The sequence below is a fragment of the Diabrotica virgifera genome, chromosome 7, assembly GCF_917563875.1.
Source record: "Diabrotica virgifera virgifera chromosome 7, PGI_DIABVI_V3a".
NCBI classification, from domain to species: Eukaryota; Metazoa; Arthropoda; class Insecta; order Coleoptera; family Chrysomelidae; genus Diabrotica; species Diabrotica virgifera.
The window spans coordinates 40,640,896-40,653,020 of record NC_065449.1 but is presented as its reverse complement, the minus strand read 5'-3'; positions in this window follow the sequence as shown (position 1 = coordinate 40,653,020).

Here is a 12,125-nt window from a genome sequence, read left to right as displayed (position 1 = left end):
ATAAAACTGCCCAGAAAACTTCTATGTACTCTATATTTTAACATAAACGTGATTAAAAACTACATTTCAAATTTTGTCACTCAACTTTTGCGATTAAACTTGGAACAAAGTTGTAGCGAGGTAACCAAAAAACGTGATTTCATTTTTTTTTTATTTTTATTGTAAAATTGCGATTTTGACAATGTTCCTTTACATAAAATTCAAAATAGACCTCGTTTTCGTTTTCAGCACCATCAAAAACATACAGTATGACTAACATTGGCCATTCACCTCTCCGTGGTTATTACATAGTCATTTTGGGGGTGCCTGCCGCTCGCCTAAATAATAAATGTGTAATATTACAAAATATTTTGTTTTATTTTATTTAAAATATACATTGTCTGAAAGTTAAATTTATCACGTATCGTAGATTAATCTGTACCCATAAATATTTATATTTCTACGTATCTCTGCTAACTTTTTGGTCATTAACTTACATATAGGTAATATGCATTAATGTTTGAAGAAAACTTGTATATTTAGAAATATTTGAAGTAACTCATATACGGTATGTTGCCTCAAAAATATTGACTAAATTTAAAATGCTTAGAAGTTAAAAAAAAATTATGAACTGATAAATAAAATAGCATTTTCTGATACTTTTTATTCAAACTTTAATACCTACTTGATGAAAATAAAAGGATTTCTACCAAGAGACGATTCAATGAGTTATACATAATACGTATTAGTAGGGGAGGAAAGTATGCTAAATGTGCAGTCACTCGAGCGCTTTGGGGACCTGTTGGGTTGTGAAGAGTAGGTTCTAAAACCAAAAAAGTTAAGTAAAGTACTCCATTTCCAATAATCGTTTTTCCCGATTATAGTGTCATTTATCCATAATTCGAAAAAATGTTATAAATTAAAGTTATTTATTTTTACGCAAGGAATCCGAATCTGCAATAAAAAAATGGGGGCTTCTATTTAAAATTTTAAAGTAACCCCCACCCCCTCCGTGGGAGGTCGTGTTTGGTTCCATTCGATCAATTTTTCAAACATATTGAATAAGTGTATTTTTCAGTTTTTCGGTGTGATGTTCATTTCGCGAGATATCGCGGGATTCGTATTTAAAATTTTAAATTAACCCCCCACCCCTTTCCGTGGGGAGTCATGTTTGGTATCATTCGAAAGATTTTCGAGAGATATTGAGCACGTATTTTTTAGTTTTTAGATCTATCGTTCATTTCACGAAATATTCGCTTTTCTCTTGTGAAATTTTGTGACTCACCCATTTCCTTACGCCCCACTTTTCTTAATCTGACGATTTCGAGTTTTTCTAAGGATAGATTTTTTTTTCGCCCCCCCCCCCTTAAGGAACTCCCCTGTGTTTAGAGCCAATATATGGTAGAAGTACATCTACAGGGTACCAGGCTTCTCCCCATATGAGAATCTGACGCGCTCGAGTTACTGCAAAAGTGTCCGCTTGGACTCCCCTACCATAATATCTTTTATCATTAATAATATAAAATTGGAGACAGCGTTATTTTAAAAAAATACCAGCACAAAATCAAAGTCCAGTATTTTCCCAAAAGTGCAGTCCAAGTGTTGTTTCTATAAAACAATCTAAAAATTGCACTCCCCCTGTATGTCGAATAAAATCTTCTTACTTTGATATGCATCAGCTAAGTCGATATCTATAAATAATGGTAAATTTTGTTCCATTGCGAGTCTAACCTTTTACCATTGGAATATCCCCCACAAAATAGGCCAAATCAACTACAGATCCTTCTTCTTCTTCAAGTGCCGTCTCCTAATCGGAGGTTGGATATCATCATCACTATCTTTACTCTATCCACCGCTGCTCTAAAGAGTTCTATAGAACTGCATCTAAACCAGTCCCTTTAATTTCTTTAACTATGACACTCTCCTTCTTCCTATACTCCTTCCGCCTCTTATCTTTCCCTGTATTATCAGTCTTAGCATTTCATATCGCAGTCCCCTCATTACGTGTCCTAGATATTGTAACTTTCTTATTTTTATTGTGTCTATTATTTCGCATTCTTTACCATTTCTCGCAATACTTCCGTGTTCGTTTTCCTCTGTGTCCATGCTATTCTAAGCATCCTTCTGTAACACCATATTTCAAATGACTGTAGCTTATTTATGTGTTCTTGCTTTAATGTCCAGCTTTCAAGTCCATATTGTAGTATCGAGAACACGTAGCATCTCAAAGCTCTTACTCTCAGTTCTAAGCTAAGGTCTTTGTTGCAGAGAACTGTTTTCAATTTTACAAACAAATTTCTTGCTATTTCTATCCTGGTCCTTATTTCTGTTGTTTGATCATTTTTCTCTGAAATCCAGGTTCCTAGGTATTTGTATTTATCAACCCTTTCTATCGGTACATTTCCCAAATGTACGCTTGTTTGTATGTTTGTTTTCTTAGTTATTATCATGTATTTGGTCTTTTTTATATTCATTTTTAGTCCATATTCTTCACAGAAATTGTTTGTTTTGTTTAGTAGTAGTTGGAGTTGTTCAGCAGAGCTTGCCATAATCACGATATCATCTGCATATCTTATGTTGTTAATAGATCTTTCGTTAATTATTATTCCTTCACTTTAAGATAGCAATGCTTCTTCAAAAATGGCTTCACTATATGCATTAAAGAGTAATGGAGACATAATACATCCCTACCGAACTCCTCTCCTGATTTCAATTTCTGGACTGGGTTCGTTATCTATTACAATTTGTGCTCTTTCATTCCAGTAAAGATTTGTTATTATTCGTAAGTCCCTTTTGTCTATGTTTTTTGTCTTTAGAATTTGGACTAATTTTTCATGCCTTACTTTGTCAAAAGCTTTCTCAAAATCAACGTAACAAACATGCACATCCACATTAATGTCCATGCACCTTTGAGCTAACACATTAAAAGCAAACAACGCCTTTCTGGTTCCTAGTCCGTTTCTGAACCCAAACTGACTATCATCTATTCCTTCTTCTAGTTTTATATTTATACGACCATGTATTATTTTCAAGAATAATTTGAGAATGTGACTTATTAATGATAATATTGTTCTGTATTCACTGCAATCTTTAGCGTTTGTATTTTTAGGGATAACACAAAAGATTGAGAGTAACCATTGATTTGGTATGTTTCCTGTTTTGTACACTGTGGTAAACAAGTCTACGATAATGTCTATGGTTTCATCATTTATGCATTTTAAGCTTTCTACTGGGTTTTGGTCTGGACCTACTGCTTTACCATTTTTGCTGTTTTTCATCAACATTTCTTTCATACGCGGGATCCAGACCTACTAAAATTATTCTCATTTTCGTAGTTGATTTTTTCGTGAACATATTAACAGATTCCCCTCAGATTAACAGATGTTTTTGGTTGTTTTAAATTTTTCTTTGGTATTTACACAGTTGGCCAAAGTTTTACTCAAACTTCTTTTTTGAACTTATACCAAGTGGAAGAAAAGACATGTTTTTCTTATGTTAAGTTTGAAACATCCTGTAGGGAGGACAAGGTCTCCTATGATCTTATCTATCTATCTAATCAGCCCTAAACATCCATTCTTGGATATAAGCCTCCTATTCCTTCTTCCATGCCTCTCTATCTTGGCCAATTTGCATCCATTTTGACCCAGTGTGTTTCTTCAGGTCATCTGACCATCGGATCTGTGGCCTTCCCCTTTTTCGTTTGTGGTTCCACGGTCTCCAATGTATAATCATCTTAGTCCATCTTTCATCCTTCTGCCGTAGGGTGTGTCCGGCGAACTTCAATTTAAGATTTGCTACTTGGGTAGACATCTTTCACTTTTGTTTTGTTACGGATCCATTCGTTTCTTTTCCTGCCTGATAGCTTAATGTTCAGCATTTGTCTTTCCATGGCTCTTCCTGTCTTTGCTATTTTTTCCATATTCTCTTTTGTAAACGTCCATATCTGAGAGCCATATATTAAAACAGGGAGTATACATTGATTGAAGACTCTTGTTTTTAGGTATGGCGGGTATTTTCTGTTCTTTAGAATATAAGACAGTTTTCCGAATGATGCCCAGGCCAATCTTATTCTTCGCTTTATTTCTTCGGTCTGATTTTCTTTATTTAATCTAGTGATTTGCCCTAGATATATATATATATATATATATATATATATATATATATATATATATATATATATATATATATATATATATATATATATTTGTACAAATATTTTCGACCGTACTGTGTTATAGTGGTTTGAAGTTTCAGCAATTCGGTCATGTGAAATAAAATTCTATTTGTTATTTCTCAATATTTCGTCACACTTTTGTGACTTCTTCAGGAGAAAACTGTAAATTTATTAAGATTAGAAATTAACAAAAGCTAAATATTTAGTTACTTACAACTATAAGAGTATTAATTTAGATTTTTTTGAACATATCGTAAGGGACATTGACTTAATTTTGATTTTGACATTTATTATTTCGGAGTTATGGTAACTGTAATAAATTTTATTTTCATAGAATATTGTCTGATATTTAAAATTCTTTTTTTAATAATGAATAGGTCAAAGTAAACCAAAGAAAATATTAACGGAATTTTAAGGTGGAAAAGTATGATTAATAGTAGAAAAATTTTAGAAAGGGACTAGAGTATATTAAATTGATCTATAAAATGTAAGTGATGGTACATAGTGAGTTAGTATAAGGCTGATATTTTTAGAAATTAAATAAAAATTAAGATGGATTAATTATTAGATGAATAATTGAGTAATTTGTTTGAATTTTTACACTTTTTGAAAATATTTTAAAGGTTATTTATTATTTAGAATGTTACAGTAGATATTACTCAAATGGTTAGTATCAGTCTTATAATTAATAGATTCTGGAGTTTTGATAATATGTACCATCTCAAGGAAGAGTCGTTTTTTATAATTTTCAACTTGTTCCAAGATTTTTACATTGTCAAAGTCAAATTTATGTCCCGTCTTTAAATGGTGTTCTACCAAGGCACAACAGTTTTTTCTGATATTACAGTCACTTTTATGTTGAGTGACACGTTGCTTAAGCCACTGTTTACTTTGACCTATATAACAACCTTGACATTCAATGCAATTTATTTTGTAAATTATGTTGCTCATTAATCCGTTTGGAGTATTAGCTTTAGTTTTCGAGAACAACTTTGAATTTAGAAGTGGATTGTACTTGACTAATTTGATGTTTGGAAATGGTTTAAAAAGTGAGACAATCAAATCATCCTAGAAATCAAAAATTTAACACAATTATATCCATGAAAAATCGAGTGACGACAATTTGTGATCGAAGATTCTTAGATGTCAATCTGAATAAACTTTTTGAGATGTTTTTAAACAATGGCTACCCAAAACACATTTTAAAAAAACTTATTTACAACACTAACTCCTGTGATAGAGCTTTGATAAATAATCCTCAACCAGTTATTTACAAAAAAATACCTTACGTAAAAAATTTAACAGAAAAAAAAATTTTCCCATTTAAAGACCATTTAAACAACACCATTTAAAGACGGGACATAAATTTGACTTTAACAATGTAAAAATCTTGGAACAAGTTGACAATTATAAAAAACGACTCTTCCTTGAGATGGTACATATTATCAAAACTCCAGAATCTATTAATTATAAGACTGATACTAACCATTTGAGTAATATCTACTGTAACATTCTAAATAATAAATAACCTTTAAAATATTTTCAAAAAGTGTAAAAATTCAAACAAATTACTCAATTATTCATCTAATAATTAATCCATCTTAATTTTTATTTAATTTCTAAAAATATCAGCCTTATACTAACTCACTATGTACCATCACTTACATTTTATAGATCAATTTAATATACTCTAGTCCCTTTCTAAAATTTTTCTACTATTAATCATACTTTTCCACCTTAAAATTCCGTTAATATTTTCTTTGGTTTACTTTGACCTATTCATTATTAAAAAAAGAATTTTAAATATCAGACAATATTCTATGAAAATAAAATTTATTACAGTTACCATAACTCCGAAATAATAAATGTCAAAATCAAAATTAAGTCAATGTCCCTTACGATATGTTCAAAAAAATCTAAATTAATACTCTTATAGTTGTAAGTAACTAAATATTTAGCTTTTGTTAATTTCTAATCTTAATAAATTTACAGTTTTCTCCTGAAGAAGTCACAAAAGTGTGACGAAATATTGAGAAATAACAAATAGAATTTTATTTCACATGACCGAATTGCTGAAACTTCAAACCACTATATATATATATATATATATATATATATATATATATATATATATTTAAAGGTATTCAGCTAGTGAATTCAGAGGTTGAATCGGTCAATTTAGTCGGCAATTAAATAAAGAAGTCAACTACTTCATTGATATATTGAAAACGTTTCGCTTTACAATTTCGAAAGCTTCATCAGTTCACTACAAATAAAGGATGAAGTCTATAAGTATAAATAACCTTAACAAAAGTGATATAATACTTACAAAGCAATTTGTAGTATGTTTAAGATTTTAAAACAAAAATTCTACAGATACTACTCATTCTATAACAACAACTTAACGATACACTGCGGAAAAATACACCATGTATTAATGTTCATTGGCTAGTTATTTAATTCGGTGATTTGAATCTCACTGAAGCCTTCATTTGTAGTTGATCACCGTTAGACGAATTAGCGGCAAATGAGATGTTATTTTTCCCTATGCCAAATCCACCCACTGGCCGACGACACGCATGTTTGTAAGATATATGGCTCAAGCCCTTGAGTAAGAGGTAGAATATTGACTTAACTTATACAGGGGTGTTAGAGAAATTTTTTGTTCGAAGGGTAGAATAATGTGGCAGAATTATTTGAAGCTTTAAATCTCGGAATATGGGTTGTGTTGATTTGTTTGTTATGTAAGATAGGATTTATTATGGCAAAATTATTTGAATCTTTGCATCTCAGAATATGGGTTATGTGGGTTATAAAAAAAATACCGGTGGTATTTACCCGTAAAAATAGCCCTAAAAAACGCCAAAACTGTCGGAAAGTTGTTTTCCAAATCCAAAACTCCATTGAGCACTTTAGAACATACTAATGTTGTGTACAATATTCCGTGTGCTGAGTGCCACTCCTCCTACATAGGCCAGACTAGTCGATCGCTTTTAGGTAGACTTACTTCACACAAAATTGACATTAGGATGTCCAAACCCTCTTGTGCCCTAGCACAACATGCCATTTCCACTAAACATCATATCGACTTCACTAAAGTCAAAATACTCGCCAAACATCAAAATCATCAAAGACGCACCTTCATTGAGATGTGTGAAATTCTCAAAAATCCATCTGCTTTAAATAAAAGAACTGACATCGATAATTTGAGCCAGGTTTACCATTCTCTCATCATACACAATAAATAAGTCAACATATGTGTATGTGTGTATATGTGTGCATATGTATATATGTCTATATATGTATATGTGTATGTATGTTCATACATATATGTAAGGTGTTGCCTACAGCCAGGCTTTTTTCCCTTCCGTCAGCCAGGACTTCCAATTCTTGTAGTCAATCTTCACAGTCTTCGTCTTCCATCCCTTTATTAGACACAGCCTCCGACTTCATTTTTCCAAGATTTTCTCGGTCGTCCTCTTCTTCTTGTTCGTCTTGGGCTTCATTCTGCAACCTTGCCATCCATGTGTTTTCTGCTCCGCAGACGTGACTGTACCATTCAGTCTTCTCTCGTCCTTATATTGCAGGGCATATTTTTCCATTGCATCTCTCCTCATCTCCTCGCTTGTTACTTGGTCTTTCTTGTGAGACCACAACAATTTCCCAGTTTTCCATTTCGATTGGGAAATGCGCTTTTGGATTGATTTGTTCATGACCGAAATTTCGGAGGCATATGCCAGGATGCTTCGTACAATTATTAGGTACATCACATTTTTCTTTGTTCTTTCCCTTGATGTTCTTATTCCAGATCATTATAGAGTTGTCTGATGCAAGATCTGTTGTCCCAATATATTTTTCATTTTTATTTCTGCCCCTGCTGTTCCGTTTTTCGACACTACAAAACCCAAATTTAAAATTCCGTTCCTTTTATTCCTACTTATCTAGTGCCAAATCATGACGTCTTCTTCCGATATTGCTAAGTAGTCCGTTTTTTCATATCTATTTCCAGGCCCACCGGTATTTTTTTTATAACCCACATAACCCATATTCTGAGATGCAAAGATTCAAATAATTCTGCCATAATAAATCCTATCTTACATAACAAACAAATCAACACAACCCATATTCCGAGATTTAAAGCTTCAAATAATTCTGCCACATTATTCTACCCTTCGAACAAAAAATTTCTCTAACACCCCTGTATAAGTTAAGTCAATATTCTACCTCTTACTCAAGGGCTTGAGCCATAAATCTTACAAACATGCGTGTCGTCGGCCAGTGGGTGGATTTGGCATAGGGAAAAATAACATCTCATTTGCCGCTAATTCGTCTAACGGTGATCAACTACAAATGAAGGCTTCAGTGAGATTCAAATCACCGAATTAAATAACTAGCCAATGAACATTAATGCATGGTGTATTTTTCCGCAGTGTATCGTTAAGTTGTTGTTATAGAATGAGTAGTATCTGTAGAATTTTTGTTTTAACATCTTAAACATACTACAAATTGCTTTGTAAGTATTATATCACTTTTGTTAAGGTTATTTATACTTATAGACTTCATCCTTTATTTCTAGTGAACTGATGAAGCTTTCGAAATTGTAAAGCGAAAAGTTTTCAATATATCAATGAAGTAGTTGACTTCTTTATTTAATTGCCAACTAAATTGACCGATTCAACCTCTGAATTCACTAGCTGAATACCTTTATATATATATATATATATATATATATATATATATATATATATATATATATATATATATATATAAAATGATGTTGGATAATCGAGTACAAATATAAAAATAAATAATCAAAATCATTGGCTAATACTCGTAAAGTGAATGTGAATTTAGTTGGAAATATATAAAATGATGAAAGGGTCATCATTCCATACATTTCTGTGCAACTATATACACCGGTGTTTCGGCCTATTTGGGCTTCGTCAGTATAGTGTAGCAAGTTAAAAAAGTTGTTTGTAAACTTGTAAAAGGATTACTACAGGAGCAAGGTTACCATTTTTGGTCAGATTGTTAGAAGACCCGCAGTCGCAAGGCTACAACTAACATTGCCAAGGAGGTAAGGCTACCTGAGGAAATGAAAAGCCATAACATTATTAAATAAAATGATGTTGGATAATCGAGTACAAATATAAAAATAAATAATCAAAATCATTGGCTAATACTCGTAAAGTGAATGTGAATTTAGTTGGAAATATATAAAATGATGAAAGGGTCATCATTCCATACATTTCTGTGCAACTATATACACCGGTGTTTCATGTAGTTTTCCGGTAGTGTTCATTCAATTTATATTCAGATAGAATATTTAAGGAAGCGCTGCATAATTTGGAATGGGGTGTGAAAGTTAATGGAATTCTGATTAATACAAGCAGATATGCAGAAGATACAGTTATTTTAAGTGATGATATGAATGGATTACAATACCTTTTAAATGCCATTGACACAGTGGGAAGAGAGTTTGGCCCAAATATAAACTGTTCAAAAACAAAATACATGGTATTTAGCCGTTTGGTCCATCAAGATTCACGGTTATATGTTGATGGTCATATAATTCAATGAGTACCCAGTTTTAAATATCTTGGTTGCTATATTACTGAACAACTAGATCCAGATAAAGAGATAAAATGTAGAATCAAGATAGCCAGCACAACATTTTTAAAAATGAGGTCATTCTTCTGTAATGATACCTTGCAACTTCAACTTCGAAAGCGCATGATTAAATGCTACATTTGGTCAGTTCTCTTGTATGGTGTCGAAGCATGGACAATAAAAATATCCACCATTAACCGTTTGGAGGCCTTTGAAATGTGGCTGCACAGACGTATTCTGAAAATACCATGGACGGCTATGCTGACAAATGTGGCAGTCCTTAAGAGAGCAAATGCTACCCGCGAGCTGCTTGATAACATCAAGTATAGAAAGATGGCCTATTTTGGACACGTAGTAAAGGGAAACCGGTACAATATTCTTCAACTTATTATGAAGGGTAAAATCGAAGGACGCAAAGGAATTGGTAGAAAGCAGGCCTCTTGGTTGAAGAATATCCGGGAGTGGACAGAAATAAAGAAAGCAGAACACCTTTTTGGAATAGCTCGAGACAGAGACAGTTTCGCCATGTTAATCGCCAACGTCAAGGGGACTTGATAGGGCACGTTAAGAAGAACACATCACATTTAGTAAAGTTATGGGTCTGTAATTCTTTATAATGTTAAATGTTACTGCTTATAAATGATCTTATGTTTTGTAAACATTTTGTTTTTTGAATGTCTGATATCATTAGAAACAAAGAAAATAGACGGTTTTATTCTTTAATAGGACGTGTTTTAACTGAAATAAAACATAACAGTTAACAAACCTTTAAAAACCGAAAGGCATATAACGTTAACAATTCTGGTCCACACCTTAATAATTATTTGTCGAACAAGTAAGCGGTATACACAGCGCAATATAAGAGAGGTGAAATTGTTTAATGGAGGCTCTGTGATGTTGTGAGGTGGAATTTCCTTGAGAGTAGGTATGGATTTGGTATCTATGTGGAGGTTCTTTAAATAGCGAGAGGTACATTGCATAGATTTTCTTTGTTTGAACACTTGTTCTTTCGCAGTATATATAGGAAATAATTTCATTTTAATGTATGATAAAGCATGGCAGTTAAAACACTTATTAAAGAGTTAAATCGTCTAGTTTCATTGTTGTTAAAGATATCAGAGAAACTAAAAAATAAAATGTTCTCAAAATATGAGACTACAACATAATTTTGGTGTAACCTTTGTACCTTTTGCTCCCTACAGCGTGTCTCAAACTTAACATAAGAAATCCACTCGGTCTAAGTACAAAAAAGAAGTTTGAGGAAACCTTTGCCCAACTGTGTAAATACCAAAGAAAAATTTAAAATAATTAAAAAATTTAGCGGAATCTGTTCATGAAAAAATCAACTATTAGTCCGTTCTTTAACGGTAAAATATTGCAAAACCTCTAAATTTTAAAGAACCGCTTGGATTGACATGAAATTTGGCATACACATAGCTAATAAGTCATAGAAAAAAAGTGATATTGTGCCGATATGTGCTTTTGCCCTGGGGGTGGTTTTCACCCCCTCTTGGGGGTGAAAAAATATTCGTCCAAAGAAAGTCAGGAAATGTATAAACTGGCAAATTTTAAGTAACTTTTCCTCTATAGAGTTTTTTCACTAAGTCAATACTTTTCGAGTTATTTGGCAGTGAATATGTTCATTTTTTCAACAAAATAACCACGCTTTTAGACGGTTTTTCGCAAATAACAAATAGTAAGTATTTTGTCGAAAAAACGTTCTTAGCAAAAACATAGCCTGTAAAATTTTTTAAAATATGGTGTATATATCACGTCTCTACACCTAGCAGAAGCAGAGTTATAGCTAATACAAAATAGGTTCATATTCGTCAAATTCCAAATGGAATATTTTAACGTGAAATAACCAAAAATGAAGCACATTTCGGGGAAAACTTGTTACAACTTATTTAAAGTGTTTAAAAAAAGCTTCATTTTTGTTTTATAAAAAAAATTCTAGCATCAAAATTAAACAAGTTACGCTCAAAATAAAGTTAGTCCCTTTTGGTTTTGGTAAAAAAATCGAGAAAATCACCCCTTAATTAGTATCTTAAATGAACTTAATCGTTACGACTTGACAAGTTTCTTGACTCGTGTATATATTGTTTATATGAGCTGTAAGTTTAATCGGTTCAAATTCCTTATTATTGAAAATGCTCTAGTTAAAAGGGGTTGAACGAGTCACTGATCACGAATGTATGCAAATTTAGAAACACCAAATCTCAATAAATTTTGGTCTAACAGAAAAACAAAAAATACATGATATTCAGAAAAGCAAATCTGACTTTTTTTATTTTTCGAGATTCTTGGTATCTCTAACACTTTTTAAGATATTTTGAAAAAAAGCATATTTTTCAAAATTTAT